The sequence below is a fragment of the Apium graveolens genome, chromosome 6, assembly GCF_009905375.1.
Source record: "Apium graveolens cultivar Ventura chromosome 6, ASM990537v1, whole genome shotgun sequence".
NCBI lineage: Eukaryota > Viridiplantae > Streptophyta > Magnoliopsida > Apiales > Apiaceae > Apium > Apium graveolens.
This window is the reverse complement of record NC_133652.1, coordinates 81920206-81932896: the sequence shown is the minus strand read 5'-3', so window position 1 is coordinate 81932896 and position 12691 is coordinate 81920206. Positions and strand designations below refer to the sequence as shown.

The 12691-nt window shown below is 40.9% G+C and overlaps 1 non-coding gene across 1 annotated transcript; it reads left to right on the top strand.

Annotated features, from left to right (window-relative positions):
* Positions 1-11514: 11514 nt before the first annotated feature.
* LOC141669419 (small nucleolar RNA R71) lies at positions 11515-11621 on the top strand. Its single transcript, XR_012553705.1, has one exon. It is a non-coding gene; the product is annotated as a small nucleolar RNA R71 (small nucleolar RNA).
* Positions 11622-12691: the final 1070 nt, after the last annotated feature.

Sequence of the window (12691 nt, the reverse complement as noted above, 5' to 3'; positions counted from 1 at the left end):
AGATTTTTAGAAGTTAATCTTTCACATGTTAAAGTTTGATCTCTATAGCTAATAAACATGGTTTTAAGATATAATCTCAACTCAGTAATATCATCAGTATGAAAGGCATAAGTTGTTTGAGGTACCTTTAACTCAGCAACATCAGAACTGCTATCAGCATTTGTCATCAAGGCATAGTTCTCCTCATCTTCAGAATCTGAGATGTCTGTCCAGCTTTTCTTCTTTGTGACAAGAGCCTTGCATTTATCACTCTTTCCTCTCTTGCAGTTAGGAGATATGTGGCATTTCTCACCACAGTTGTAGCATTTGACATTTGAGTAATCTCCTCTGTCAGACTTTCCTCCTTTGCCTTCAGATTTTCTGAAGCCCTTCTTATCAGAACTTCTACCTTTCCTGGAAAACTTCTTTCCTCTTCTGAATTTCCTGTAGGCTATCTTTGTGATACCCTTCACCATAAGAGCACACAGCTTCATCATCTCTTCATCAGCATCTACTTCAGGTAGACTTTCAGTTTCCGAATCATCATCATCGGAACTTGATGATCCTGAATCAGACTTTATAATGAGAGCCTTTCCTTTTCCTTTCTTTGAGACAGCCACTTTGGGGGATTCCTCCTCAGCATTAAGAGGAACTATTCTTGACTTTCTCCCATGTCTCTTGCTTCTTTGATCCATCTCAAGTTCATAAGTCTTGAGCATTCCATAAATTTCATCAAGAGTAGTTTCATCAAGAACATAGTTAACTCTTATAATAGTAGCTTTCAAATCCCAACTTTCAGGAAGAGCTAAAAAGAATTTTAGATTTGAATCTTCAATGTCATATTCCTTGTCCACCAGTGACAGATCATTCAAGAGTTTGACAAACCTGTCATATAAGTCCGTTAATGACTCATCACTTTTTGAGTCAAAGTGCTCATACTCTTGAGTGAGTATAGTCCTCCTATTTTTCTTGATTGCATCAGTTCCCTGACACCTTGTTTCCAAAGCATCACATATCTCCTTTGCAGTCTTGCATTGAATTACCCTATTTGACATGATATTATCAATGGCACTATGCAGCAAATGTCTTAACTATGAAATATCTTCAGCTGTGTATTCATTTTTCTCCTTTGGTATGGTCTTTGCTGGCTGATCTGCAACTACAACAGAGAGCTTGGTTGGCTTATGCGGTCCTTCATAAATTCTGTCAAGGTATTCTGGATCTGTAGCTTCCAAAAACATAGTCATCTTCACTTTCCATATGGGATACTCAGAAGGTCTCAACATGGGAACCCTGATAGTCTCATATCGACTATGGGTTTGAGTCTTTGGAGTTTCTTCAGTTTTGGCGGGCTTGGTTGGATTTTCTGCTTCTTCATACATGATTGTTTTGGATCTTTACTGTATGTGTGTTAACAGAGAGGCTCTGATACCACTTGTTAGGTCACACAACACTGTAGAACGGGGTTGAATACAGTGTAGAATATAATCAAATCGATTTAAAACACATGTAACATAAAATATATGTATTCGATATAATAAACTCTGTTACAATGGAACTGTTCTCTCTCAGTGATGAACAAATATCACGAGAGCTGCTAGGTTACAATATATGATCTTCTCGATGATCGTGACTCTTATAGAGTAAACCTATGTCTGTGTTTATATAGACACACAGTTACAAGATAACTTCTAGTTGATATGGAATATAATTATGTCTCCTAAAATATATCAACCAGATATCTTATATAATTTTTCTAGTCCTCTAACTCTTTCCATGCATATCTTATTCTTATATTATTCTCGATCTTCTTTCCTGTGAATCAGCTTCCTTCCTTAACTGTAAGTCCTCCAGTACTTAAGTTCTGATATCCATCTTCTGATATTATCTTCTGATAATCTAAGTCCTGATATCCTTAAGTCCTGACTTCCAGTAAGTCCTGATTCCAGTAAGTACTGATATTTCCTGTTAGTTAAGATCTGAAAACTAAACATGAAACATATTAGACATGACATCTCAAATGTATCCAACAATGTTGCTGCGACTTCATGCGTGTGTCATTGTCTTTGGCTGAGAGGAATTTTAAATGAATTAGGGGTTATAAGTTATAGATGCATTGACATTATGTGTTATAACAGTTCAACAATCAAGTTATCTTAGAATCCAGTTATGCATCGAATGATAAAACACATCGATGTTAGATATCATTATCTCCGCAATTTGTCAAGTGAAGGTACTGTGAAGTTGGTCTTCTGTGGAACTAATGATCAAGTAGCAGACATCATGACTAAACCTATCAAGTTGGATCAGTTTGTGAAACTTAGAAGTTTGCTTGGTGTTCAACGACTCCATACATAAACTGATGCTGATAGCATGTTTGAGTTTAAGGGGAGGATTTGTTGGAGAATACTGTCTACCTAGTCTTTGTTGGTCAAGTTGAAGCATAATAATAGGTTAAAGTAGTGCTTCCACTACTAGAATAAGCTAGCTTTTAGGAGTTGAAATGTTCTAGTTTGTTAGGATTTATTTCCTAGTTTTTCTCGGCAGTTGTTTGTTAGGGCGAAATCACGCACTAATATTCACACAAGTATACGCGTTCGCAAGTAATATAGAATACTTTCTAGTTCATTCCCTCAGAGACTCAGACTAATTTATTGTCTAATTAAACTCACTCACCAATGTATGATTACTTCTCAATGTTAAGATAACACTTAAAATTGTTGATCAAATATTAACTATAATTAACTACTTAATTAACCACTTAACTAACACTTCAATTTATCAATAATAAAACACTCATGAGATCACAACTTCATTATTACTTCCTTCTATAGCCATAGTTATTACCTTTAGCATGTGACAGTGATGATATTAATCGAATAACACGAAACTGATAAAAGCCAACTTTCATTGTACTAATACCATTCTACCAAACATCCACAATTAAGATAGAAGTTGAATAGTCATCAATTATGTTGAGTTCCTATATGTCTACAGAAATTGACAACACAACGATTTAAGCACAAGTCATTCCTTTTGATTACATAGGGCAAATAAAACTGTTAGAGTTACCCACTAATCATGCACAACGTACATGAACCTATGCTAGCATGGCAAGTTCTAAATCTCAAGATCCACCGTCGCTTCACAAGAGATTAACATCCTATCTTATATGTTCGCGACGCACATAAGACGAATACGCACAACCAATACTAGATATCATGCAATCATCACACACTAAAGTATTAAACAATTAACTAGAGAATTTCATAATAAATCCGTTGCAACCCCATGATCACGATTAGCCCATAATAGAACTTATCGCCATCATGGGTTCATATGAAATCATGATAAACAAACACAAGAAAATATCAACTAAACTGATTATATTAAAACAGAGTACGTCACAAGAGTAAATAAGTCAAAGCAAGAAAACTAGCATCCAACGTTACAATGAAACAAGAATCACAAGAATATATGCTTCCTCTTCGTTGCTGTGTGCTAAATCGGTCTTCTTCCCTATCTCCTTCGCTTCTTGCAAAACACAATCTAAAACATAATCTCCTCTTAATACTCTGTGAAAAACGTCTCAAATCTACTTATATAATAGTCCCATAAAACTCAGATTACATAGAAGTTGGAAGCTAAACAGAAGTAGAAGTCTAAAATAATTCAACTTTTTCCCCGACCCTGCGCGGCCGCTCAGCATTTCTGCGCGGGCGCGCAAGGCTGTTGCGCGGCCGCTCAGCATTGCTGCGCGGGCGCGCAGGACCCTACTGGAAAATTTCCAGGTTTGCTCCGTTTCTTCGCCGTAATCTGCCCGTTCTTTTCCTCTCGCAATGGTGAACACATGTCAAGGCTTATTCTTGATGATTCCTTCTCCGAAATACAACGAATACCCTGAAATGCATAAACACTAGAAAAACGCATCAAATACACAAAATACTTGATTTCAAGACACCAATTTAAGCCATTTTAAGACGTTCTAAGTGGTATAAAATGCCACTTATCACACCCCCAAACTTAAATCGATGCTTGTCCTCAAGCGTCACAGACTCAAAAACAAATAAAAAATATGCATGAATGCAATCTATATGAAAATGCAACGATCCCCCTTACTACAATTAACCAACCAATTTGTCACGTCTCAACGAATGCAGTTAGGCATTAAAGATCAATAAACTCATGCAAACGGACATACAGCCAGAAACGTGGTGTGTGCAAATGCTTAACAGATATGCTTCGGAACTAGACCAATTACTATGACTAGACTATCCTCAAGGCAATCCTACGATTATACAAAGAATAAAAATTCTAGGCACAAAGTGATATACAACACTACAAGAACTTTGGAGCTTACTACGGAATCGTGCTTTTTATTTACAACTCAAATGCTTATTTGACAGTGCAATGAGTGAGGTCCACAAAAGACTTATACAATGGTACCCATGTAACGAGCGTTAGGTTAGCGGATCCCAGACTCTAAAAGCCTTAGGTCACTAGGCACAAAGTCCCCTAAGAACTTAATAACTCGAATACCAAAGAGCCCACTCTTGATCAATTATGCATAAATATTTTTTTTTAATAACTCTGAGCAAGTGCGTTTCGCTCCATCTTGCTCAACCCTAGACTACTCGCATAACATACGAGCCGGCTACTAGCCATTTGACGCCTAGCCACAACTAGCAACACAATTCCATTTTTACTCCATTTTTTTTCTTTTTCATGCCTTTACCACTAAGACCCTATTATTAAATTCTAAGCATAATAAATAGATTATCCTTGAAAATAATCAGATCATAACAACAATCTAGTCCTTAAACATTCTCTAAGACTTAGTGAAAATACAAGTGCTTCTAGAATGCATATCAACCTACACAACTTAATATCACTTTAATGCTATCACTACACTCGCCTCAATATCACAATTCAGTCGATAAATCATTGCAAAAGGGATCATGGTATATGCATGAGCTATATGATATGACAAACAAATAAATCTATATAAAAAAAACTATATGGCAAAAATTATGCAACTATATGAACTAACTATCATGAATATGCAGCTATATGACACACACAAAATATTCCTTAACTACCACCCCCAAACTTAAAGTCTTCACTGTCCCCAGTGAAGGTAGTAGAAAGGAACACAGGGTATACCTACTCGGAGTCATCATCATCATCACCCTCAGTGGGTGGAGTATCAGGCGGCGGGTATGCAGAGTCCTCACCAAAAACTGGCCACTGGATATCAGCTCCAAGGCCTCGAAAAGCAGTCCCTAACGCAAGGGTGAGCTCCTGAGCAAACCTGCTCTGCGTCTCATACATGGCATCCATCCGCCGTGAAAGCCTCCTATACTGGGCATCACCCATCCCAGCACCCTCCTGAGCTCTCGAAGAACTAGCCTCACCACGCCCTGGCCTGGCCATAGTAGCACCTCGTGCTGGACGCCCTCCTGGAAGATGATAACCCAGCCCATGCTCCTCAGGCTCACCACCGGTCCACTCCTGCATCCCATTCAGAGTGCCAGAATCTATAGGAGCTGCTGGCAACTGCAACTGCTCATGAGCCGGCCAGTTCACTCCTACTGTTCGGCATAGCTTCGTAACCGTGGATGCATAAGGGATGTTCATATGCTTTGCTCCCCTCAAAAACTTCAGAATTCCTTGGTAGATAAACTCACCAAGGTCCACATAGTATTCCTCATTCAGAATTCCCCACAACAACTGTGCTCTCTCAACTGTGACCTCATGTGCATGTGAAGAAGGCAAAATATTAGCACATATAAATGCATTCCATGCACGGGCATACCTGTTCATGGCGATCGCCGGAAAGTGACGATACTCATTATTGGCTGGACTGCGGTTCCAAACTGTGCCCGGTCGACAGAGAGTCGCACAAATCAAATCCAAGTCAAAGTCCTCAGCAGTCTTTTCATTCCAGTTCTCCTCCTCGGGCTTCCTCTCTCGCTGTCCAATCACACGGCGAATCGCCGCAGGATGATAATCAACCGTCAGCCCACGAACTACAGAAAACCCATTCTTTTCAGCCTTCGCGTTCGCGTAGAACTCGCGAACAACACTCATCGGTACTGCTTCGGGTGACTCACAAAAAGCTATCCACCCCTTCTCTGCAATCATGGGCAACAACTCACCATCCCTCCCTGATGGTAAAAACCCCCTCTCCTTCAGAATCGGCTTCCCCAACAGCCTAGTGTACTCCTCCTCCGCGGCTCTGTCAGTTAACCGAGGCCTTGCAGCAGTACCCCTTGATGAATCAGTAGTAGGAACTGTGCTGTTGCTGTCAATAGTGCGTGCTCTCTTGGGTGCCATTGATTTGTGAATAAAAGTGTGTAAGAACTGATTTTTGATGTTTATGAGAGGGTTTAAGTGTAGGAAGTTGTGGGAGATATGTAGGATAGGTGTATGTATATATAGGGTGTGGAGTAGGTTAAATTAGATTAGGAGTGGGGTTGAGGGATAAAATCATGGGGTAATGGGAAAAGAATTCGCGGGTTTATGGGCTGTAATGGGTTTTTGTGTTTTTTGTTTTTTTTTTTTTTTTCTGAACTGTAAAAAAAAAAATTTTCTGGAACTCGACCCCTGCGCGGCCGCTCAGCATTTCTGCGCGGGCGCGCAGAGGGTCTCTGGAATTTTTTTTTTCAGCCCCTGTTTTCTGATTTTTATGTGTTTTTGGATAGGTTATTAACTTCTAAGGGTTCCTGTAACAATAATTCATGGGTTGCCTCCCACGCAGCGCTTCTTTTTCGTCATTAGCTTGACGTTCCGTACCTTTCTCACGTAGTCAACAACATGGCACTAACCACCTCTCGGTTTGCCATGTCCCCATAGTAGTGCTTCAACCGCTGACCGTTAACCTTGAATGCTTGGTCCGAATCATTCTCAAAAATTTCCACCGCTCCATGTGGAAACACAGTTTTGACAATAAAAGGTCCAGACCACCTTGATTTCAACTTCCCAGGAAAAAGTCGGAGCCGAGAGTTGAATAACAGAACTTGTTGCCCTGGCACAAATAACTTAGGATGTAGCTTCCTATCGTGCCACCTCTTCACCTTTTCCTTATACATTTTGTTATTCTCGTACGCTTGAAGTCGAAATTCATCAAGTTCATTAAGCTGAAGCATTCTTTTCTTACCAGCTGCATCTAAATCCAGGTTCAATTTCTTCAATGCCCAGTAGGCCTTATGCTCAAGCTCCGCCGGTAGATGACATCCCTTACCGTACACCAACTGAAACGGTGACATCCCAAGTGGAGTTTTGTATGCTGTTCTGTAAGCCCAAACTGCTTCATCGAGCTTTAAAGACCAATCCTTCCTTGACGGACAAACAACCTTCTCTAGAATGCGCTTTATCTCTCTGTTAGACACTTCCGCTTGACCATTTGTTTGCGGATGATAGGCAGTAGCTACTCGATGATTCACATTATAACGCTGCATCATAGAAGTGAACTTACGGTTGCAAAAATGCGATCCTTCATCACTTATAATTACCCGAGGTGTTCCAAACCTTGTGAAAATTTGCTTATGAAGAAAATTTAGCACTGCCTTTGCATCATTTGTCGGTAAAGCTTTAACTTCGACCCATTTTGAGACATAATCGACTGCCAGCAAGACGTACTGATTATTGCAAGACGAGATAAAAGGCCCCATGAAATCGATTCCCCATACATCAAAGACCTCGACTTCAAGCATCACATTTAATGGCATCTCATCCTTCCTTGACAAATTTCCCACTCTTTGGCAACGATCACACCTTAAAACAAACTGATGAGCATCCTTGAACAAGGTGGGCCAGAAAAAACCTGCTTGCAGAATACGAGCTGCCGTCTTCTCACCTCCATAGTGTCCACCATAAACCGTGGAATGGCAGTCTCGTAATATCCCCTCCGTCTCACAGAACGGGATACATCTCCTGATGATCTGGTCAGCTCCATGTCTAAACAAATATGGTTCATCCCACATATACCACTTCACCTCATGCAGAAACTTCTTCTTTTGCGCGGATGTCAAATTAGGAGGCATTATATTGCTGACAAGATAGTTTACAATATCTGAAAACCATGGTTCTTCCTCCTGAATTGCAAACAACTGCTCATCCGGAAAAGATTCATTGATTAACGTCCTATCTTGTGAAGTAGAATCGGGATTCTCCAACCTAGAGAGATGGTCAGCTACTTGATTCTCAGTACCTTTTCTATCTTTGATCTCTAACTCAAATTCCTGAAGTAAAAGCACCCAACGAATGAGTCTCGGCTTCGAATCCTTCTTAGAAACCAGATAGCGAATAGCTGCATGATCAGTGAATACTGTTACTTTCGTACCAGGCAGATAAGATCGAAATTTCTCAAAGCCAAAGACTATAGCCAAAAGCTCCTTCTCAGTAGTGGTGTAGTTCAATTGGGCCCCATTTAAAGTCTTACTCGCATAGTAGACCACATGGAAGAGATTTTTCTTGCGCTCTCCCAGAACTGCACCTACCGCATAGTCACTCGCATCACACATCATCTCAAACGGTTCTGTCCAATCTGGTGCTGTAATAACTGGTGCCGTGATCAAACTCTCCTTGAGAGTTTCGAATGCTGCCAAACATTCATCATCAAATTTAAAAGGCACATCTTTCTCAAGTAAATTGCACAACGACTTAGATATCTTTGAAAAGTCCTTGATGAATCGCCGATAAAAACCCGCATGACCGAGAAAACTACGGATTCCTTTCACTGAATTAGGTGGGGGAAGATTTTTAATGACTCCCACCTTGGCCTTGTCCACCTCCAGACCTTTGCTAGAGACCTTATGCCCAAGGATAATGCCTTCACGCACCATAAAATGACATTTCTCCCAATTAAGCACCAAATTAGTTTCCACGCATCTTTTGAGTACGGCGCGCAGATTATTCAAGCATTCATCATATGAGTGTCCAAAGACGGAGAAGTCATCCATGAACACTTCGACGTTATTTCCAATCATGTCAGAGAATATAGCCATCATACATCTCTGAAAGGTGGCCGGGGCGCCACATAACCCAAACAAAACTCTTCGAAAAGCAAATGTGCCAAATGGACAAGTGAAGGTAGTCTTTTCCTGATCCTCTGGTGCAATACAAATCTGATTATACCCGGAATAACCATCCAGAAGACAAAAATACTCATGTCCCGCCAATCTGTCAAGCATTTGATCAATGAATGGGAGAGGGAAGTGATCCTTCCTTGTGGCTTTGTTCAATTTTCTATAATCCATGCATACTCTCCATCCTGTCACTGTTCGAGTAGGGATGAGCTCATTCTTTTCATTTGCGACCACAGTGATACCTCCTTTCTTAGGTACACATTGCACGGGACTCACCCACGAGCTGTCAGAAATAGGATAAATGATGCCTGCATCTAGCCATTTCAGAATTTCTTTCTTCACCACCTCCTTCATGATCGGGTTCAGTCTTCGCTGCTGTTCCACCGTTGGCTTACTACCTTCCTCTAACAGAATTTTATGCATACAATATGAAGGACTTATCCCCTTGATGTCTGCTATGGTCCATCCTATAGCCGATTTGAATTCTCGCAAAATCCTTAAGAGCTTGTCTTCCTCACTACCTGAAAGGTCAGCTGAAATAATAACAGGTAACGTAGATGAATCACCTAAAAAGGCATACCTCAAGTGTTCAGGTAATGGTTTAAGCTCCAAGGTAGGTGCTTCCTCTATTGATGGTTTGAGCTTCCCTTCAGCATTCTTAAGGTCAGAAGTACCAAGAGATTCAAATGGTATATCGAGCTTTCGCTTCCATGGAGAAGCGTTCAGATATTATAATTGTTCGTTGCTATCTTCATCATCGCTGTCAAAATCCCCCACTAAGGCCTTTTCCAATGCATCAGACATTAGCATGTGATCGAGTTCCGAAGTAACTGTGGAATCAATCACATCCACTTTTAAACACTCCTCATCTTCTATAGGGAATTTCATTGCCTTGAATACGTTGAAGGTCACATCCTGATCTTGGACCCGCATAGTAAGTTCCCCTTTTTGCACATCTATCAAGGTACGGCCAGTAGCCAAGAAAGGCCTCCCCAAGATTATGGGAATCTTTTTATCTTCCTCAAAATCCAGAATAACAAAATCAGCAGGAAAGAAGAGCTTATCCACCTTGACGAGCACATCCTCAACTATGCCCCTTGGGTACGTAATGGAACGGTCCGCCAATTGTAGCGACATGTATGTGGGTTTTGGATCAGGCAGATCCAGCTTTTTAAAGATCGACAACGGCATCAGATTAATGCTTGGTCCCAAATTACATAGGCACTTGTCAAAAGTTAGATTGCCAATGGTGCAAGGAATGGTGAAGCTTCCTGGATCTTTCAGTTTTGGTGGTAACTTTTGTTGCAGAACCGCGCTGCATTCTTCCGTGAGAGCAACGGTTTCAAGGTCATCCAGTTTCACCTTCCTTGAAAGAATAGTCTTCATAAACTTCGCATAACTAGGCATTTGTTCCAGAGCCTCAGCGAAAGGTATATTGATGTGAAGTTTCTTGAACACCTCCAGAAAGTTCCCGAACTGTCTATCCAGCTTTTGTTGCTGCAATCTCTTAGGAAAAGGTGGTGGATGATAGAGCTGTTTTTCCCCTGTATTATCCTCAGGCAGAGTGTGTTCAACAGTAGTCTTCCTTGGTTCCGCCGCTTTCTCCCTTTGCTTAGATTCTTCATCTCTAACTTCAGCTTCGACTTCTTTTGCCTTTTCAGCATCAGCTACTTTTCCAGACCTTAAGGTAATAGCCTTGACTTGCTCTTTGGCTTTCTTCCTGCCTGGTACTTCCGTGTCACTGGGAAGAGTGCCAGGTTGATGATTGAGCACTGCATTGGCTAATTGACCGATTTGATTTTCCAAGGTCTTGATAGAAACCGCCTGACTCTTGCACAACAGCTTAAGTTCCTCAAAATCAGCACTAGTAGGTGCAGCTGCACTTCCCTGTTGAGGATATGATTGCCTTGTAGCATACTGCTGTGGTTGCTGGAATCCAGGTGGGTTAAACTGTTTACTCACTCCTTGTTGATATGGTGGCTGAATAGCATTCTGATTATTTCCCCAGCTGAAATTTGGATGATTTCTGTTGTTAGGATGATAGGTCGCTGGCACAGGCTGCTGTTGTCGCCGATAATTATTCACATACTGAACAGATTCGTTGACAAGAGAACACTGATCCGTAGCATGAGAACCTGCATAAAGCTCACAAACCATAGCTATTTGATTAACTCCATACGTAGCCAAAGAATCAACCTTCATTGATAGCGCTTGGAGCTGGGCTGCAATAGCGGTGGCTGCATCAACTTCCAGAATACCTGCTACCTTGCCTGATGTCATCCTCTGAGTTGGGTTTTGATGCTCATTTGCAGCCATCGTCTCGATAAGATTATACGCCTCAGTATAGCTTTTAGCCCATAAGGCGCCTCCAGCTGCTGCATCGAGCATGGGCCGAGATTGGGCCCCCAAACCATTATAAAAACCAGTGATTACCATCCAATCCGGCATTCCATGATGTGGACATTTTCTCAACATTTCCTTGTAGCGTTCCCAAGCCTCGCACATAGATTCTGTAGGTTGCTGCGCAAACTGAGTAAGAGCACTCCTCATAGCAGCAGTCTTTGCCATTGGATAAAACTTCACCAGAAACTTTTGCGCAAGATCTTGCCACGTAGTGATGGACCCAGCTGGTTCAGAATGTAACCAGTCTTTAGCTTTATCCCTCAGTGAGAATGGGAAAAGCCTCAACTTGATAGCTTCATCAGTCACGCCATTATACTTAAAAGTGCTGCAGATCTCGACAAAATTGCTTATGTGCATGTTGGGGTCTTCAGTTGCCGCTCCTCCAAAAGAAACAGAATTCTGCACCATCTGAATAGTGCCCGGCTTGATTTCAAAGGTGTTAGCTTGAATAGCCGGGTGAAGGATGCTTGACTGAATGTCATCAATTTTAGGCCGAGAAAAATCCATAAGAGCTGGATCAGCTTGAACAATACGATCTCCCATGTTTACTGGTTCTTTCTGCTCAGTTCCTGAATCCGAATCCTCAAAATCTAACTTCTCCGGGGTATCAAGAACTTCGTCTTTCTCCTCAGCTGTATCTAAGGTCCTCTTGCGAGCACGAGAACGAGTTTGCATAAACGGTTGCTAAAGTACCTGAAACACAACCGAAAAGAGTAATTAACTACTACGTCCTAATCACTGAGTCCTAATGACCAATGATGGTAAGTACATAAACTAAACAAATACGCCGAGTCCCCGGCAACGGCGCCAAAAACTTGTTAGGGCGAAATCACGCACTAATATTCACGCAAGTATACACGTTCGCAAGTAATATAGAATACTTTCTAGTTCGTTCCCTCAGAGACTCAGACTAATTTATTGTCTAATTAAACTCACTCACCAATGTATGATTACTTCTCAATGTTAAGATAACACTTAAAATTGTTGATCAAATATTAACTATAATTAACTACTTAATTAACCACTTAACTAACACTTCAATTTATCAATAATAAAATACTCATGAGATCACAACTTCATTATTACTTCCTTCTATAGCCATAGTTATTACCTTTAGCATGTGATAGTGATGATATTAATCGAATAACACGAAACTGATAAAAGCCAACTTTCATTGTACTAATACCATTCTACCAAATATCCACAATTAAGATAGAAGT